Source organism: Chiloscyllium plagiosum, chromosome 16 (assembly GCF_004010195.1).
Source record: "Chiloscyllium plagiosum isolate BGI_BamShark_2017 chromosome 16, ASM401019v2, whole genome shotgun sequence".
Taxonomy (NCBI): Eukaryota; Metazoa; Chordata; class Chondrichthyes; order Orectolobiformes; family Hemiscylliidae; genus Chiloscyllium; species Chiloscyllium plagiosum.
The window spans coordinates 45,393,360-45,398,692 of record NC_057725.1 but is presented as its reverse complement, the minus strand read 5'-3'; positions in this window follow the sequence as shown (position 1 = coordinate 45,398,692).

Here is a 5,333-nt window from a genome sequence, read left to right as displayed (position 1 = left end):
TGTTGGTCGACACCGTGTGCTCCTTCTCCAAGGACACCCGGGCTCTAACGTAACCGCGGAAGAGGGGCAGGCATTCGGCCCTAACGACCCCCTCCACGGCCCACTGCCTGGACCTGTTGATGGCCAGTTTGGCCAGGCCCAGGAGCAGACCCACGAGGAGGTCTTCAGACCTGCCCTCCTTCCTCCGTACCGGGTGCCCAAAGATCAGGAGCATGGGACTGAAGTGCAACCAAAAGCAGAGGAGGAGGTTTTTAAGAAAATCAAAGAGGGAGTGCAAACGCCCACACCCAATATAAATCTCCTGTTCATTTTTTTTCAAAAGGAAAACACCCGAGTGGCCAGTTCTGCTGTTTATTTTTTTTCTTTTTTTTCATCAAAGGGCAATGCTGTGTGATCTCCCGGTTTTTTTAAACATTTTTTTCTTTTTTTCTTTTTTTAAAAATTAACCCCCACACTACCGCCTAACTGCGGTAGTGCTAAATCTCCTGTTCGCATCAGTCAGCCAGAGCTTCCTGATTGGCCTACGTTGACAACCCAAATCAAGTACATTGTAGACAGTAAAGTCCATCTGGTTTCAATTACTGCAGATGCATAATAGTTTTGAAAATGCCTGTTACTTAATGCTAAGTGCCCTAAATGGACCAGTGATTTATACTCACAGTATAACTTAGTGTTCCCCACCAAACAACAATCTCAGACATTTGAATTTACTTAACTGTTAACATTTGCTATTCGAGACATGAGCGTCACATCTAGGCATACAGTCAATGGAGTACTGTGGAAGCATTGAACTGTCAAGTGATTATTTCTCAGATGTCACAGAAATCCAAGACCACAGCTGTCCTAACTGATATAAAAGATTGCATCACTATTCAACAAAGTTCAGTAGAGTTCTTTCATGGTGTCCTACAGTATTCTACGTCCAACATAGACTATTTGCTTATTCACATATTATTGACTGTGGGAGATTGCAATGCACAAATTTTTAGTGGTGATTTCTACAAATCTTGCCTAAGCCTAATCACTCAAACCCTAAATGACTGAGCTTCAGCTCACAGGCATACACAGTTTGCTATGGCTCTTTCTGCCAACAAACACAATTAAGATACTTTGTTGACTTTATAGTCTAACTGATGCTTTATTTTTGGAAATTCAAACTTAAAATTAATTGAAAATACAAAATCAAAGCCAGAGCATGTATATAGTTAGGAAGCTGTGACTTCTCTCATGCACTCTTTTACATGCAAAATCTTTTTTTAAAAAAGAAAATAAATTTCACCACAGTAAGATTTTGAAATTTGTCCTCTTGATTTTCAAAATTATTTGAAGAAAGCTTAGAGCATAAGTGACAAACAAATAAAAGAAATTCCATTAAAACTGCTGAGTGGCTAGTGACTACACTTCAAAAATCCTTCATCATCTGTAAATCCCTTGAAATCACAAAAGCTGCTACTTAAACAGAAGTAAACTCCATTTTAGTTGAATAACAAATTGTATAATTCACAGTAGAAGTCCTTAAAAATAAACCAGGGATCTTTCTGTGAATTGTATTCAGAGAAATACTTAGTCTCAAATTGAAATTCCGTTTAAAAGATTTTGTGTTCTTTTGAAATTTAATTTTAAGCATTTTCTTTAGGAGTTCTTGCCAATTTTCTAGTTAGAATGAGGTTATCTTTTCATCACAACCTGCTCGAAGTTTTCAGAAAATGCTCTATGTCTAAAGCAAGGTTTTTAAACAAAATACATTCAGACAATTACATTTTCGAATGTCTCCTCTAAGTAGTCTTTCAATGCACTCCTTAATGATTTTAGTTGAAGACCTCATTCTCTCCCAAAACCTGGCCAAAGATTGCGTTGTGAGTTTATGAGCTATAGGACATTAGTAATAGGCCACTTTCGGAATATTGTGTGCAATTCTGGTCTCCCTCCTATAGGAAGAAGGTTGGAAAATGGAAAGTGTTCAGAAAAGATTTACAAAGATGTTGCCAGGATAGGAGGCTTTGAGCAATAGGGAGAGGCTGAATTATCTGGGGCTGTTTTCCCTGGAGCATCGGAGGCTGAGGGGTGAGCTTATACAGATTTATAAAATCATCAGGGGCATGGATAGGGTAAGTTGACAAGGTCTTTTCCCTTGGGTGAGGGAGTCCAGAACTAGAGGGCACAGGTTTAATGTGAAATGGAAAGATTTAAAAAGGTCCTAAGGGGCAACATTTTCACACAGAGGATGGTGCGTGTATGGAATGAGCTACCAGAGGAAGTGGTGGTGGCTGGTATAATAATATTTAAAAAGCATCTGGCTGAGTATATGAATAGAAAGTGTTTAGAGGGATATAGGTGAAATGTTGGCAAATGGGACTAGATTAATCCAGGATATCTGGTCGGCATGGATGAGTTGGACCCAGTCTCAGTCAGGCAGCAGTTTTAATGGAACTTCTTTTATTTGTTTGTAATTTATTTTCTTTGAGTTTTCTTCAAATACTTTTGCAAAGCAAGAGAACAAATTTCAAGTACTCACTGAGGTGAAATGTATTCTTATTTTAAAATGTTGTGCATATAAAAGAGAGCATGAGAGACGTCACAGCTTCCTAATTATATGTGATCTGGCTTTGATTTGGTATTTTCAATTAATTTTAAATGTAGATTTTCAAAAATAAAGCACTGGTTAAACTATAAAATCAACAAAGTACCTTTACCGTGTTTGTTAGCAGAAAGAGCCATTGCAAACTGTGTACATCTGTGAGACAAAGCTCAGTCATGTGGAATATTATCGGGGTGGGAGTGACATAGGTTAAGGTGAGATTTGTGATAGAGTTGGATAAGAAGTCTGGCAAGACTGCTTTTGATTCCAGGAGCATCTCATTTCATCTTTTATGCTTTTGCTGAGAGATAAGGTTACAGCCTTGCTAGGCAGCATTAAGTTGCCAATGAAGGGGATTACAGCTTGTTAAACACATTATTAATGCCGCAACACACCTCATTAAAATTCAGCTGCAAAGCATGCCAAACAATCTTGAGAAATCTCAACATGGAAGTCAGAGGGAGTACCTGGCAAATTTAGCTCACTGCTGGTTGTGACCAGCCTCCATGCTGTTTGGCACCAAACAGCATTTCAAAGCATAAGCGGTGGCACCAGGACAAAAGCCCTTTGGGCGCTAACAGAATGGTAGGCATCCACTCCAATTAAATGTCTTGGTATCTTCAAATATTAACTGTGCACTGAGAATGCTATATTGATTTTGTTATTCCCATTAATAACAGAGGCCCAGTAGAATGCTATACCATCAGGATGTTCACTATCATGGTGAGTACATGTACCCATATATCCAGGTATTCCAGTCTCAGGGAGAAAAGGTTGTAATCCCTTCTCCTCACACACAATGCATTTTGGATGTCCCCGATTCAACACTGTGAGCTGATCTTGCCTGCTCTGATCTGGAGGAATCTAGTGGCTAGAATGCAAGAGTGTTGGTAATCAACACAAGAAGTTCCATCTGTAATTTGCAACGTTGGTCCAGGTTGGTTTTGAGGAAATGGAACCAGTTCTATGATAATCTCCTTTGTGAATCACTGTATCACCAGGTACTTCTCTTAACTCATTGCCAGGCAGGAGTAGTGCCCCTTTTGTAAGTAAAGCCTTCTATGGGGAGCTGGTCTTCCTTTTCCCTTCATGCAGAGTGTAGTGATTGTAACAGGGTAGGCCAGGTGGATCTCATAGCATGTGTTCCCTGATTGGGGCTGTGAATCTGGTCCAAACATGGAGCCCTGGTTGACAGATAGAAACAGCAGTGTCAGAGATTCTGTCCAGTCTGAGAGCTGGCTCTGAAGGAGTTGGATCAGTGCCAAGGGCTCTTCATGTATACCAAGGTGTCTTGGTAATGGGATATTAGCTTCTGGGGAGTTATCTTACAGATTGTATTCTCTTTCCTTCTCATCTACAGTCCTGATCGAGTTGGCAGCCCAGACGGGAAAAAACACCATGCAAATCACACATACTGTTCCAACTCATCTTGCATACTTCAAAAAGTATTTTATTTTTAACTGATTTTTCCCTCTGACTGAGAAGGTGATACTTCTGTGACTGCTGTCTAGTATCAAGGTAACATAATCTTCCATCTTCTGTGGTTAGTTAAACCCACCAAAATTGCTCCAATACTCCACCACAGTGCTGTCAATAACTTTGCCTCAGCAAAAGTAAGTGGATAGCATTTCAGTAGTGTGTTAGTGAGTGGCCCTTTAAATAGCCCCAGGAGAACATCATTTTGCTTCATGACACTTTTATTTCCATGAGTGAATAAGAAGTGTGTGGCACACAAATAGATTAACCAAATTTGATGTCCTAGTGTTGCATCAGGTGGTTTACATCAATGATTTTGTTCAATATCTCTCAGCACACAGACTGAGTGTACCTGAGATGCCACTTCACTCACTATAGCTGTGTGGGCTGTGCTGGAAATGGCCATTTGGTGCATAATGCCCAGGGATACCTGGAGTCGGCTTCCCCTGCAGAAGCAGTATTACACAACTCTAGTTTCTGCCTGACGTGTTTCCCTGATTCACACCCACTACTGAACTGTTTCTCCTAACAATGCCTTATTTGCTATCAAAATTCAAATTGTATTTTTAAATCTAGAGGAGGAAAAAAAGCTCGAGGATGGATCTTACACTTTTTTGCAGATTTGTGTTTTTTTGGCGACATTCTGACCACAAGGCCCAGTGTGATTTCTCGCTGTACCTTACCAAACGTGCCTCATTAACTACCAATTCCAACCTAAGGCACCACCTCTTATCTGATTCTAACCCCAGCTTGCCATGCACCATTCCCAGAACACCTCACCACTAACCAGGTATCTGCCAACAAGTATCTGTTTCACCTGTGACATCTTTGAATGGCCACTGTGCACCCAGACAAGTATTGGTAATCTGGGCTTGCTCCTCACCAGTAATGTAATGGCAAATCAGTGCCAACACTAGCATGGCTGACATTCCCTCGCACATACAATCTCATTCCCTCCCCTGGACACAGTGGAACCACCAAGCTAACCTTTGCCCAGCATATACTGATCATCTTTGTCATTGTCCAGTACTAGAACATCACATACAGACCAGCATTCAACAAGTTCACACATGAACTTTTATCGGCAGTCAGCAAAGGGGGTCATAACAAAATAAGGAAAGGTTGCAGTTCACATTCTTAATGCAAACCAAATGTTAGCATCTTGATGTTGACAGTTTATGATGGTCTGCTGCACCCAGTTACTGACACTGTTCACCGTGTAGTTTCTGATGCAGCTGAGCTCTATCATCCACAAGGATAACCTCATCCAACTGAATGT